The sequence below is a fragment of the Pinus tabuliformis genome, chromosome J, assembly GCF_031772625.1.
Source record: "Pinus tabuliformis cultivar Carrire ecotype Pingquan chromosome J, CPIR1, whole genome shotgun sequence".
NCBI classification, from domain to species: Eukaryota; Viridiplantae; Streptophyta; class Pinopsida; order Pinales; family Pinaceae; genus Pinus; species Pinus tabuliformis.
Window position 1 is genome coordinate 1048262224 of NC_142295.1, and position 16564 is coordinate 1048278787.

Genomic DNA, 16564 nt, shown 5'->3' on the forward strand with positions numbered 1-16564 from the left:
GATACGTTCCACGGATCGATTGACGCCTACCAATTCTGTTCGCTTGATCTAAACTTTCAAACGAATTAACTGAAAGACAACAATCAAATTTATATTTGATTCATCAAATGTTCACTATCTCCGTCGGTAGATGAGCCTTTAAATTTGTATCTTTGTCCCATAACCTGCATAATAATATAACAAAGAACTTGATTGTATCCTAACCGTGCATGTAAGATAACAAAATTTTCCAGATTGGAAAACCCTATACCTTCTAATATGAGAAGGAAGGATACAAGTTCAAATGGTCTAGATTCATCGAATCTGAATATATGATAAGCGAATAGGGTCAAACTTGTCAACACAGCCACAACCTTGATCATTTTAAACAACGACTCTCCGATCAAATACCTTGCCCAGAGTTGTTCAGATGGACAAGATCTTAGTATCAAGATAAAACATACAATAAATATCGAGATAGATCTCGATCTATTCCATTTACACCGAACCATTTTAATGGTTATGGCCCGTTCATTACAACTCGAATAACGTGGGATCTACCGAACCAATCTGCAAAACTGTGTTAGTTGAAAACTAAAATCTAATAGGGAAAAACAATAATTATCACCCATGAGTGAATAGACAAAGGATCGATACGAAAGAAGAAAGATTCTTCTTTCACGTTCAAAAGAACGGAGGGAAGATGGGATCGGGATATTTCTCCGGGAGAAATACAAAATACTTCATATTTATCACATATTTGATAATAAGCCATACAACTTGTTCGCGAGTTGAGAGTTAGTCATCGATCTTGCTTTGATCCCCTATCAGAGGTCACCGATGACCCACATAAGAACAAACGTTAGATCATTTTTTATTCTTGGAAGAAATGACTGTAGATAGATAAATTGGTTTTTCGGGGCGGATGTAGCCAAGTGGACCAAGGCAGTGGATTGTGAATCCACCACGCGCGGGTTCAATTCCCGTCGTTCGTCCATAAAAGAAGATAAAAAAATCAGACTGGATCCGATTCATTGTCATTTTCCTTCCTATTTAAGTGAAATAAATTATATCCATGGGACATAATGGTATCGGTTGGTTGACACGAGATTTACAATTATATGAAATCAATATATGCTATAAATATTCTATTTATTGGGATAAAACAAAAGGGAGAGGTAGGGGGGGGGGTTTCAAATAAATGAAAAAAAGAAGAAGACCCTGGATAATAAAATTGGAAGAGATACAAAGTTATCAATTTCTATGCAATCCATGGACCAAATCCAATTTGATTAGATTGTTAATTCAAATCCTTTCACGTCGGGAGCACCTTATAAAGCTTTTTGATCCTAGAATTCTCAATACGTTGCTTTTACGCGATCTACGAAAAAGCAATCCATATTTTTTGGTCAAAGGTATAGTGGTACTTACATTATCGATCCTCATATATCGCTTCAATCATCAAAGTAGTATGATTGATAGAAAAAATTTCTATTTGATTAAACTCTTTCCTATCCATAACTTTATGGAACTTGGAAATGAAACACCGGAAGAATATTTAAAGCCTTTCACTCAAAATTGGTTGAGATTTCCGCATCTTTTACTATCTTTCCAATTGAAAAGATATTACAATCAGGATTTTGATCCCATTAGTTTAAATTCAGGATATGGCAAGAACACGAACAAGAAGGATGAGATTATCTCGAAGAATCAAGGACTGAGCGAAACTCATTCGGAAAATGATGAGAAAGATATCAATTTGAAGATCGATTCAACTCTTAATTCAACCGAAAATGAGTATTGGAAACCTGAAAAATATCTTTGTGAAGATCCATTCACAAGGAATAAAACGGAGATTGAGCAACGAAGAAAAAGATCAATTCTTTGGGATCTTTCTTTTATTGAAAGAGAACAAACAAAAATAGAATCAGATTTGTCCTCAAAGTGTTTATCAAAAGATTATCCAATCTCTTGGGCAAAAGAATTATTTACAGAAGATCAAAGATATACAGAAGAGAATTCCTTTCCTTTGGAGAGGAAAAGATTCACTGAAAATTTTACAAAATCAATTCGTTATTCTTTTTTTTACATATTGCCAATAGATGAACCGTGTATGGGTGGTCCTAGTGCTACTAAAAAGTCCATTGAAGATTTCAACTTATCCAAAAGGTTATTTAAAATAAAAAAAAATGTTTTTTCCCAAGATTTAAGGGATTCAAAATCCTATTCATTAATGAATAGGATAGTTGATCTATGGAAGATCAAAACATATTTTGAAATTGAAAATCCTTCCTTGAATTGTGCTATGCGGAGTTTTACTCTGCCTTGGAATCTATTTTCTGCATTCTGTGATCAAAGCAAAGGAAAATACATATTGCACAAAAATTATTTGGAAATCACAGATCAATTCACTCTATCAATAACTAAGCCTAGTCAGGTTCATGATAAAATTTCATTTTTTATTTATTATAAAATGAATCCATTATATGAACTCAACAAGAATGGATCGGTGAGATCGGGTCGGATCTTCAATCACAGAGAAAAATGGAAGAATCAATCTTTATGGGTCCTACTCAATATTATTGATAAAGCGGATGATTATTTAGATCAAATAATCGACAAACAGTTGAGCCAAATCGATTCCAAAAATTGCTTGGAGATAGGAACTCCCTTTAACAATTATAGAACTGAAGCTTTGGGTTGGTATGAATCAATTAAGTATAACATTGACAATAGGTATTCAAAAAATTTATTAAATAGATTCTATTTTATAAATAGGCTCAGTCGCAATTTAAAGGATCAAATTAGAACAAATTTTATAGAAAATGAAAATTTAAATAATGTAACGAAAGATACAATTGACCGGCATTCATCAAGTTGGAGATAGAATTATTGCTTTCATCGCAGCTCCTCCAGTAGATATTGATGGTATTCGTGAACCTGTTTCTGGTTCTCTTCTTTATGGAAACAATATTATCTCCGCTGCCATTATTCCTACCTCTGCAACTATCGGTTTGCACTTCTATCCCATTTGGGAGGCAGCTTCCGTCGATGAATGGATATACAACGGGGGTCCTTACGAGCTAATCGTTCTACACTTCCTACTTGGTGTAGCTTGCTATATGGGTCGTGAGTGGGAGCTTAGCTTCCGTCTAGGTATGCATCCTTGGATTGTTGTTGCATACTCAGCTCCTGTTGCAGCTGCTACTGCCGTTTTCTTGATCTACCCTATTGGTCAAGGAAGCTTCTCTGACGGTATGCCTCTAGGAATCTCTGGTACTTTCAATTTCATGATTGTATTCCAGGCTGAGCACAATATCCTTATGCATCCATTCCACATGTTGGGTGTAGCTAGCGTATTCGACGGCTCTCTATTCAGTGCTATGCATGGTTCTTTGGTAACTTCCAGTTTGATCAGGGAAACTACTGAGAATCAGTCCGCAAATGCAGGTTACAAATTTGGTCAGGAGGAAGAAACCTACAATATTGTGGCTGCTCACGGGTATTTCAGCCGATTGATATTCCAATATGCTAGTTTCAACAACTCCCGTTCTTTACATTTCTTCTTAGCTGCTTGGCCCGTAGCAGGTATCTGGTTTACCGCTCTAGGCATAAGCACTATAGCTTTCAACCTAAATGGATTCAATTTCAACCAATCTGTAGTTGACAGTCAACGCCGTGTAATTAACACTTGGGCTGATATCATTAATCGTGCTAACCTAGGTATGGAAGTTATGCACGAACGTAATGCTCACAACTTTCCTCTGGATCTAGCCGCTGTTGAATCTATTTCAATAGGTGGATAATACTCTGATGGATTGTTATCATGTATTGCTTAATTGAAGCATACCAAGCCTTTCATTCATTTTATTGAAAGGCTTGGTATGCTTCAATTGTTTGGTTTTATTCTTCATACTTCTTCCCATTCCATCAATAATGGATATGTGCAGTTCCCCTGCATCCAGCAGGAATTGAGCCCGCGAGTTCGCCAATTATGAGTTGGGCGCTTTAGCCATTCAGCCATGGATGCTGGATAAAGATCATCAACATATTCATTCTATAATATGAGTATTCGTAGCAAGTCTATTCCATCTCAGTGTTCGTCCTCCCCAACGTTTATACGTAGGATTACGCATGGGGAATATTGAAACGGTCCTATCCAGCAGTATTGCTGCTGTGTTTTTTGCAACTTTCATTGTTGCTGGGACCATGTGGTATGGCTCCGCAACTACTCTGGTCGAATTATTCGGTCCCACTCGTTACCAGTGGGATCAGGGATACTTCCAACAAGAAATAGATCGACGGGTTCGTGCCGGTCTGGCCGAAAATTTAAGCCTATCAGAAGCTTGGTCCAAAATTCCTGAGAAACTTGCTTTTTATGATTACATTGGTAATAATCCAGCTAAGGGGGGGTTATTCAGATCAGGTGCAATGGACAATGGAGATGGAATAGCTGTTGGTTGGTTAGGACACCCTATCTTCAAAGATAAGGAGGGAAATGAGCTTTTTGTACGTCGTATGCCTACCTTTTTCGAAACATTTCCAGTAGTTTTGGTGGACAAAGAAGGAATTGTGAAAGCTGATGTTCCTTTTAGGAGGGCAGAATCAAAGTATAGTGTTGAACAAGTAGGTGTAACTGTTGAGTTCTATGGTGGTGGACTTGACAGGGTCAGTTTTGGTGATCCTGCTATAGTTAAAAAATATGCTAGACGTGCTCAATTAGGTGAAATTTTTGAATTAGATCGTGCTACTCTAAAATCTGATGGTGTTCTCAATGGAAGATATTCTAACGAATGAATCTCATTTGGTCCAATACTGTAGTTATCGAACGATCTATTTACACCTCAAAAATGGAGAGAGATGTTATATAACATCAAACAAAACTGGCGATCAGAACTTGAATCGTTCCAATCATTTTATTCATATGATAGATGCCAGATTCGAGTTGAAGTACTGATTTGACATTAAGTAATCCAATTATGAACTTATAAATTATGACTGTAAGTAAAAATTGATTCAAATTTAAAAAGGGTTTTTTCCGTCATTAGAAACTGAACTAGTAAGTTCATCTCTTTTTCGGAGATATCCATACTAGAGCACAATCCGTTCAACTCTCTTATTATAGTTATAAGCAATTTTATATTTCTATTCTTCGTCTTCCTCTTCATAGAAAAAAAACTATTAATAATCTGTGGAAGAGAACTGGATCTATCTATTGTATAATAGAGAAAGCTATTAGGCATGGGAGGATTAATCATTTTTTGCAACTCTATCACGTATGATGGATGCTTTAAATACTTGATGAGTTCAAAGTATCTCTTTATATTGATAAAGGTGAAAGAAATAACTTTAAAATATTGAAGAATAGAATACCCAAGAACGAAAAAAGGGATAAGAATCCCATATTTATACCCCCGAGCATTTAGTAATCTCATATGTGCCAGGTCCCAGACTAATACGCCAGCTACACCCAACATGTGGAATGGATGCATAAGGATATTGTGCTAAGCCTGGAATACAATCATGAAATTGAAGTACCAGAGATTCCTAGAGGCATACCGTCAGAGAAGCTTCCTTGACCAATAGGGTAGATCAAGAAAACGGCAGTAGCAGCTGCAACAGGAGCTGAGTATTCAACAGCAATCCAAGGACGCATACCTAGACAGAAGCTAAGCTCCCACTCACGACCCATATAGCAAGTTGCACCAAGTAGGAAGTGTAGAATGATTAGCTCGTAAGGACCCCCGTTGTATAGCCATTCATCGACGGAAGCTGCTTCCCATATGGGATAGAAGTGCAAACCAATAGCTGCAGAGGTAGGAATAATGGCACCAGAGATAATATTGTTTCCATAAAGAAGAGAACCGGAAACAGGTTCACGAATACCATCAATATCTACTGGAGGAGCTGCGATGAAAGCAATAATGAATAAAGAGGTTGCGGTCAATAGGGTAGGGATCATCAAGACGCCGAACCATCCAGTGTAAAGACGGTTTTCAGTGCTAGTGATCCAGTCCATTCTTACCATCCATTTCAAATGGGTCCTTCCCTAATTTCTCAATTTTAGAAACAACATTGGATTAGTGGAGTATAAATATCTCCTGGAATAGATATCTATACCGTATGAAAAAATAAAACCGACCACATTAACATATTGACCCATACCTATTTATTGACATATGTGTAGATCCTATCTGTATATGTATATGAATATGAATATGAATAAATATCCATATTCATATATATATAATTTAGATATTTATACCTATTTTGTGTCTATAAGAGTTCTATCTTATATCATCTAAAATAGATATAAATATCCATATTCATATATATATAATTTGGATATTTATACCTATTTTGTGTCTATAAGAGTTCTATCTTATATCATCTAAAATAGATATAGATATCCTATCTGTTCTGCAATTGAAAGATCTAAACCCATTTATTAAATCTGATTTGATTAGATTCATAAAATCTCGTCATTCTGAATATACAGATGAGAAAGAACCATTGTAATTGCCGGAAGTAATAAGCCGACTAAAGGCACCAAAATAGAGGGTAGGATAGGGAGTAGGTTAGGAATTATCATAGAACGAGTACCTTACTTAATCAATGAAATGTTTATCCATATTACAAAGAATAATTATAAGGTCAAATAAGTGATGGGACCAAATGATCAAATATTCGTCTTTTTTCTTGAAGTAAAAAAAGTTCAGTATGTTCCTTAAGAGCCTCTTCCAGAAGGGCTTTTGCTTCTTCTGTAAATGTACCAGTAGAACGTATAATTTCTCCGAACTGAGGTTTATTTTTTATCAAATAAAAGCATAACCCAAGGAGAAATTTTCTCACCTGTGCTATTTCGAATATATCCAGGTATCCATTTGTTCCGGTATAAATAGTAGCTATTTGTTCTTCTACAGTCAAAGGAGCCGACTGAGATTGTTTGAGAAACTCACGTAATCGTTGACCCCTTGCCAATTGATCTTGAGTAGCTTTATCAAGATCGGAAGCAAATTGTGCAAAAGCTTCCAACTCTACAAATTGAGCTAACTCTAATTTCAACTTTCCAGCTACCTTTTTCATAGCTTTTATCTGAGCCGCAGATCCTACTCTAGAGATGGAAATACCCACATTAATAGCAGGTCGGATCCCGGCATTGAATAGATCGGCCGATGAAAATATTTGTCCATCAGTAATGGAAATTGCATTAGTGGGAATATAAGCTGAAACATCTCCAGCTTGAGTCTCAACTATTGGTAGAGCAGTAACACTCCCCTCACCTAACTGGGAACTTAATTTAGCTGCTCTTTCCAAGAGACGGGAATGCAAATAGGAAACATCTCCTGGATAAGCTTCTCGGCCAGGTGGTCTTCTTAATAGAAGAGACATTTGTCGATAAGCTTGTGCCTTTTTGGAGAGATCATCATAAATGATTGATGTGTGTTGTTTTTTATACATGAAGTATTCAGCCAAAGTTGCTCCTGTATAAGGGGCGAGATATTGTAATGTAGCGGGAGAATCCGCAGTTTCCGCTACCACAATGGTATATGCCATTGCGCCACGTTCTCGGAATGTATTAACTACCTGAGCCATGGAAGAAGCTCTTTGACCAATTGCTACATAGACATAGATTACATTTTGACTCTTTTGATTAAGAATAGTATCTGTAGCTACTGCTGTCTTGCCGGTCTGTCTGTCCCCAATAATTAATTCTCGCTGACCACGCCCTATAGGAATCATAGAATCAATAGCAATAAGCCCTTTTGAAGGGGTCCATATACGGAACGTCTTGATATAATACCTGGAGCGAGAGATTCAATTAGTCAAAATTCGGAAGCTGAAATTTTACCCTTACCATCAATGGGTTGGGCTAGAGCATTTACAACACGACCCAAATGCGCATCACTTACTGGTATCTGAGCAATTTTTCTTGTTGCTCTCACGGAACTACCTTCTTGTATCATCAAGCCATCGCCCATTAATACAGCTCCAACATTATCCGATCTAAAATCTCATATGTTAAACGAACGATTAGAGTACCAATTGGATCTAACAACTGATTTAATAGTCTATAATTCATACTTTGGAGCCCATGAAATGCAAAATCAAAAAACGAAATTAAAATATCGAACTTAGAATTTAAGTTCGAAATGATATCGAACTTAGAGTTTAAGATCTTTACAGTACTTTCAGAAAGGGATAAAAACACAAACCAACCAATTAAATCTCGATTAGTATTAGTACATAATTCAATTGGATCGAACACTATTTTAAAATAGTTTTTTTTAGAAAAAACCTGTTTCAAATATTTCATAAAGTATTCAGTTTGATTGGACCATTTGTACACATTCAAATTCCGATTGATATGTTTATCAATTCGAATAATAGAATGGTTGAACCATTCTCTCTTAATTTTTTTCCAACTTGATGAATGCCGGTCAATTGCATCTTTCATTACATTATTTAAATTTTCATTTTCTATAAAATTTGTTCTAATTTGATCCTTTAAATTGCGACTGAGCCTATTTATAAAATAGAATCTATTTAATAAATTTTTCGAATACCTGTTTTCAATGTTATACTTAATTGATTCATACCAACCCAAAGCTTCAGTTCTATAATTGTTAAAGGGAGTTCCTATCTCCAAGCAATTTTTGGAATCGATTTGGCTCAATTGTTTGTCGATTATTTGATCTAAATAATCATCCGCTTTATCAATAATATTGAGTAGGACCCATAAAGATTGATTCTTCCATTTTTCTCTGTGATTGAAGATCCGATTCGATCTCAACGATCCATTCTTGTTGATTTCATATAATGGATTCATTTTATAATAAATAAAAAATGAAATTTTATCATGAACCTGACTAGGCTTGGTTATTGATAGAGTGAATTGATCTGTGATTTCCAGACAATTTTTGTGCAATATGTATTTTCCTTTGCTTTGATCACAGAATGTAGAAAATAGATTCCAAGGCAGAGTAAAACTCCGCATAGCACAATTCAAGGAAGGATTTTCAATTTCAAAATATGTTTTGATCTTCCATAGATCAACTATCCTATTCATTAATGAATAGGATTTTGAATCCCTTAAATCTTGGGAAAAAACATTTTTTATTTTATTTTAAATAACCTTTTGGATAAGTTGAAATCTTCAATGGGCTTTTTAGTAGCACTAGGACCACCCATACACGGTTCATCTATTGGCAATATGTAAAAAAAAGAATAACGAATTGATTTTGTAAAATTTTCAATGAATCTTTTCCTCTCCAAAGGAAAGGAATTATCTTCTGTATATCTTTGATCTTCTGTAAATAATTCTTTCGCCCAAGAGATTGGATAATCTTTTGATAAACACTTTGAGGACAAATCCGATTCTATTTTTGTTTGTTCTCTTTCAATAAAACAAAGATCCTAGAGAATTGATCTTTTTCTTCGTTGCTCAATCTCCGTTTTATTCCTTGTGAATGGATCTTCACAAAGATATTTTTCAGGTTTCCAATACTCATTTTCGGTTGAATTAAGAGTTGAATCGGTCTTCATATTGATATCTTTCTCATCATTTTCTGAATGAGTTTCGCTCGGTCCTTGATTCTTTGAGATAATCTCATCCTTCTTGTTCGTGTTCTTGCCATATCCTGAATTTAAACTAATGGGATCAAAATCCTGATTGTAATATCTTTTCAATTGGAAAGATAGTAAAAGATGCGGAAATCTCAACCAATTTTGAGTGAAAGGCTTTAAATATTCTTCCGGTGTTTCATTTCCAAGTTCCATAAAGTTATGGATAGGAAAGAGTTTAATCAAATAGAAATTTTTTCTATCAATCATACTACTTTGATGATTGAAGCGATATATGAAGATCGATAATGTAAGTACTACTATACCTTTGACCAAAAAATATGGATTGCTTTTCCTTAGATCGCGTAAAAGCAACGTACTGAGAATTCTAGGATCAAAAAGCTTTATAAGGCACTCCCGACGTGAAAGGATTTGAATTAACAATCTAATCAAATTGGATTTGGTCCATGGATTGCATAGAAATTGATAACTTTGTATCTCTTCCAATTTGATTATCCAGGGTCTTCAGATCAGCCTCTCCTGCAGTTTAACAAGTAAATTATTGGAGAAATACTAATGTAATGACGAGGTGTAGGGATCTTTTTTTTTTCAGGATTAAACAAAGGGATTCGCAAATAGAAGCGCTAGGGCCACAACTAGTCCATAAATCGTTAAAGCTTCCATAAAAGCTAAACTTAGCGTAAGGTACCTTGTATTTTACCTTCTACTTCTGGTTGTCTCGCAATACCTTCTACAGCTTGGCCCGCAGCAGTGCCCTGGCCAACGCCAGGTCCAATGGAAGCAAGCCCTACAGATAATCCAGCAGCAATAACGGAAGCAGCAGAAATTAAGGGATCCATGGTAATCTCCTCTTACTAAGGTTGGGAAATAGTTGATAATACGACAGTTTCATCTATTGAGTGTTCACCAATGGTAAAATTATGGAACGATTTCTTCCGAACAACTAAGAACAAAAATATTTATTGATGATATCAAAGTGATAATATCAACGAATAGGGTATCCCTTATGCAAATATTTCATCATAAAAAGATTTATTCTTCATAATATTCAAAATAAAGATTCCATTTTATTGGGCATATGAATTCTTATCACGGAGAGAGAATAGACTGCGTAAGAGCCTATAAGTCATTATATATCACATCTATAGATGTGATATTAATCCATATAATCTATAAGGCTTATAACCAATATAAATGGATTAATATATGAAATGAACTATATACAAAGTAAACACGTTCGAAAAAATCCTCCCCTTAATGGGAACAAAAATTTAATCGTTCTACGCCGGTACATTCTTTACTCAAACAACTCCGATTAGTGAACCTGTTCGATCCTATTATCATATTTCTATACAAATGGACCAATCGGATCCACTCTATCTGGAGATCTAATGGACAGAAGTAGTTAACCGATCTTAAATCTTGTTACCAAGCTCTTTTTACTAAGAAATCTGATTTGCTTCTACCATACATATCAAGTCATGCGTTGGTACGATACTTAGAAAATATTCTGTCTGATTGGACAGTGATTTAATGATGACCCTCCATGGATTCACCTATATAAGCTGCAGCTAGAGTTGCAAAGATCAGAGCTTGAATACCGCTCGTAAATAATCCCAGGAACATTACAGGTATAGGAACTATTAAAGGTACCGGAGAAACAAGAACAACAACTACCAATTCGTCAGCTAATATATTTCCAAAAAGTCGAAAACTAAGTGATAAAGGTTTTGTAAAATCTTCTAAGATGTTAATTAGTAAAAGTATTGGGGTTGGTTGAATATATTTACCAAAATAACCTAACCCCTTCTTTGTAAGACCTGCATAGAAATATGCTACTGACGTAAGTAAAGCTAGAGCAACCGTAGTATTAATATCATTTGTAGGTGCGGCTAACTCCCCCTGAGGTAATTTTAGAATTCCCCAAGGAAGAAGAGCACCTGACCAGTTAGAAACAAAGATAAATAGAAACATAGTTCCAATAAAGGGAACCCAGGGACCATATTCTTCCTCCCCAATCTGAGTTCTGGTCAAGTCCCGAAAAAATTCGAGAATATATTCAACAAAATTTTGACCACCGGTAGGAATGGTTTGTGGATCTCGAACATCTATGGTAGCTGAACCTAATAAGACAGCAATTACAACCCAAGAAGTTATAAGTACCTGTCCATGAACTTGAAACCCTCCTATTTGCCAATAAAAATGTTGACCCACCTCCACACCGGATATCTCATAGATATGATTCAGTGTGCTAATAGGAGATTGTACGATATCCATTTCCATAATACCCCTTGTAAAGATGAACTTAAAGAAGAAAATAAATTATTTTTGTCAAATGAGAGATTCCTCAATTATTTCACTCTCATCAGAATTTTTGATGTCACGAGATAATAAAAAGGGTATTCCATTAAGAATATTTTTCAATTTGAAGCAGCCAACCAAATCAATAAATGAAATTCCCTCTTACGAGATCTTGGATGGAATAGCAGCCAACTCAGTAAATCCTCAGGTCCTCCCCCCCCCTTTTTTTATTTTTTTTATTACTTTCTATTAGCCCTTCATATAGCTATAATGACCTTAATGACCTTCCTTCGCAAATTGCTGACGTTAATCTGTTCAGGATCAATTGGATTGAAGCTATACCATCATCATTGGCTGGAATTGGGATATCCACGAGATCTGGATCACAATCTGTATCAACCAAGAAAATTGTCGGAATACCCAAAGTTCTACATTCCCCAAGAGCAACAGATTCTTCTCGTTGATTGGTAATTATAGCAATATCGGGTAAGCTTGTCATATATCTAATCCCACCTAGATATTTCTGCAATTGGTCTAATTGTCTCTTGAGCATAGCTGCTTCTTTTTTTGGAAGTTGATTGAATCGTCCCGTATCTTGTTATTTTTTTAAATCCTTGAACTTCTGAAGTCTCGTCTCTGTAGTAGACCAATTAGTTAACATACCACCAAGCCATTTTCTATTTACATAATGACATCGAGCTTCTGTAGCAGATGATGCTACTAAATCAGTTGCTTGATATTTTGTACCAACGTTCAGGAATTGTTTTCCTCTACCTGCTATATCAAACAACAAATCACAAGCTTCTGATAAAGAACGAGCAGTTTTAGCCAGATTTATAATATGAGTATCTTTACGCTCTGTAAAAATGTAAGGTGCCATCTTAGGGTTCCATTTCCTAGTTTTATGCCCTAAATGAACTCTTGCTTCCATCATCTCTTCCAAATCAATGTTCCAATATCTTTTGCTCATTCTCGTTCGCTTTCCTCCCCAAAATAGCGAAATAAAATGTATCGTAATATCTAATTATTCCAACGGAATCAATTACATCTCAAAGATTGCCTGTCTGTCTAGTACGTGATAGAAACGTTCTCACTCATAGAATATTTGATATTCTTCCTATTATAGAAGAGATATTCATGAACATAAAAAGAAATCTATTTCTCAAGACTATTTTAATTGCTGTTTTAATATATTGTGATATTTTTGAGAATTGTCTTGAAAGGAAAAAAAATCTACTTTGTCATGATGAAATAAAATGTCCTTCACTTTGTTGCTAAATAGATTCCTATTCCCTATTCTTGGATCTATTCAGTTTCATTTCCCTGAACGGTGAATATGTTGCCTAGTACCGGCAGGTATCGTCCCCCCGAGAATAACATTTTCCTTCAAGCCTTTCAACCAATCGATGCGACCTTGTAGAGCAGCTTTAGCTAAGACCCGAGCAGTTTCTTGGAAACTCGCTTCAGATATAAAACTTTGAGTATTCAGAGATGCCCTTGTTATTCCTAATAACATGGTTTGATAGTAGATTGCCTCTTCCAGAGCACGATCCATTCTCTGTGCTCGTGATAATACAATGAGTTCCCCCGGTGAAAAAACATTAGCCGTTCCATCTTCTGAAATTTAGACTTTCGATGTCATTTGGCGTACAATAACCTCTATATGCTTATCACCAATTCGTACTCCTTGGGATCGGTAAACTTTTTGAATCTGATTGACCAAATGAATCTGACTTTGTTCCATAGTTATCCTAGCGCTTATGAATAACCCCCAAAGACTTCCAAGAAATCTTGTCATATCTCCGGTCCAATTTTCAAAACTTTCTTTCAGATTCATCGATATTGAATTATTCAAACAAGCTTCTGACAATTGTTCAACTTTAGGAAGACCTTGAATTATATCACTGGATTTGAACCTTTCATATATCAATGTTATCAATGTATCTCCTTTGTCAAGAATTTCTCCATAATGACTATGGACAGTTGCTTTTCGAGTAGCCAAATAAGGTTTAGATGATCTAATGACTAAAGATTCCTCATCAACTGCTGTAATTTGACCAGATTCGGGGAGTGGTTCATCCTCGGATATCCATACACTTTCAGGAATCAATTGTCCAAGACTAACTACTGGAAATGTTTTTTCGCAGAATTCGGATTCGGATGAGGAAGAGCACCAATTTGGACCCAATAGATTGGAAATGATGTTCCTGCACGGATCGAAATGATAAATTATCATATTTTCGTCCATGAAATAATATTTAGGTACTTGGAAAGTATTGAAAGAATTGTGGAAAATGGAATGTTTCTTTGATAATACTTTTTTATAAGTTAGAAAATGGGAGGATGGAAAACAGTTGGTTATACTATGTAAATTACCCAAGAGACCTGAAAATTCAATGATTTTTCTCATAGGATCCTTTCTATTTGATTGATTTCCCGTATCATAACATTTAGAATCATTGAATAGAACGATTCAAAAATAGTCGGATGGTGATAGAACCATAAAAGATCCACTGTCTTCTTCCCCATTAGATAATGAACAGATAGTTCCTTAATGCTTACTAATTAATTGACTCGCCCCATTGGAAGATAAAAGATTAGTGTGGTCCAAATTGTTATGGAACATCAAATTTGGACTTGTTTTATTGTCCCTTCTCCCCATGAAAAAGGGGGGTATTTCATCAAGCTAATTTGAACCATATTGTTAACGATCTTATTTGTTCTTATTGAAATAAGAGAAACATAAGCCTCAGATTCTATAGAATCTATTTGTTCCCAATTAAATCCTATACAAGTTCGAACCAATGGAATACTTATATCACTCATTACTTGGATTCGTTCACCATCTTCATACGAAATAGAATAGCTAATTTGAATCTGCAAGTTGTCCCCTTCCCTCGATAAATCTAGGGAAAACAGTGTTGTCATATTCGACCCATCAGGTATTCCATGTTCTACGTTAGAATATCCAAAAATGGAATTTCTCTGTAGAATACCACTTTTGGGTATTCTAAAAATCGCATCAGGACAAGGTATTATTCTTTTTTCCTATTCTTTATCACACTGCAATGAGACGATGAATCGATTCATTTGCTTTTTCCCCTTAATATTGTAATTATTAGGGTAAAAGACATAAATAGAGTCTCGATGCTTGTTGGATATGGTCTGATCAGTTTCAGTTTCTGAATAACTGAAGATTTGTTCTTCCTTCTCATAGCAATTTGAGTCACCTGATCTATGTTCCACTTTATCCACGTAAGAATCGGAAAGTGATTGATGTTTGGCAACAAAAGGTTGAACATATACTTGATCCTGATACTTATGAAATGGAAAGGGTACTACACGGGATCCGTATATACCTCCCGATAATATCCATAGATAACCCGTCCTGAGTATAGGATGAACATTACCCTGTACATATTCAGGTGCATGACACACATTGGTACTCCAGTGCATTTCTCCTTCTAAGTCAGAATATATATTTTTGCGAACTTTTTCCTTGAAGGAAGATGTTCTAGCACGAACCTCGGCAATAAGCTGTTTCGATTCCACATATTGATCATTCTGAACTAAAAGCAAACTTTGTGGCGGAATGGTTAAGTTCTGTACTTGATCCTGACCATCAATAGTAATGGATAAGTTATTATGACATAGATAAGCAGGATGTCCATTACGTGTACGTGTGGGATAAACCAAATTTTCATTGAATTCAATCTTTCCATTGAAAGGGGCTCGTATATGTTCTTCAATATCACCAGTAAATACCCCCCCGGTATGAAAAGTCCTTAGTGTTAGTTGAGTTCCTGGTTCTCCAATGGATTGGCCCACAATAATACCTACTGCTTCTCCTAATTCAATCAAGTGACTTTGAGTAGTACTCTGACCATAACATAATTGAGAAATCCGAGATATACTCTTGCAAGTAAAGGGGGTTCGTATATATATTGGTTGTGTTCGAAGGTTTATTAATTGATTGGCAAGTCAAACTCCAATATCCTGATTGCGCGTGGCAATGCATCTCCTATTTAATACATCGTCTGCTAGCACACGGCCAATCAGTATTTGTGTTCGTACAACAATTTCATTTCTGTCCCTCTCTCGAACTCGAATGGGACTTACGAAAATACCTTGGATAGTGCCACAATCTGTTCTACGTACTACAATGTGTTGAAATACTTCAACGAGTCTCCGTGTGAGGTATCTAGCATCTGTTGTTCGTACAACAGTATCCACAACTCCTTTACGAGCCCCATAATAGGAAATAATATATTCCGTTAAAGAGAGCCCTTCGCGTAAATTCCGTCGAATGGGTAGATCGATGATTTGTCCTTGAGGATCTGACATTAATCCTCTCATACCTACTAATTGGTGAACCTGATATGTACTTCCCCTAGCTCCTGAGAAGGACATCACATGTATTGGATTTAAGGGATGAGTCATGCTAAAATTTGGATTCATTTCTTTTCTCAAATATTCACTGGTAGCATACCATATCTCAATCGATTGACGTAATTTTTCCACTGCGTGTACATTCCCATAGAGATTCTGTTTCTCTGAAACAGAGCCTTGTTGCTCCGCATCTTGGACGAGCCATCCTTTCGAAGGCATTGTTAAAAGATCATCAATTCCTAATGAAATAGCTGTATCAATAGCTTGTTGAAAACCCGAAGTCTTGAGTTGATCCAAGATATGTGATGTA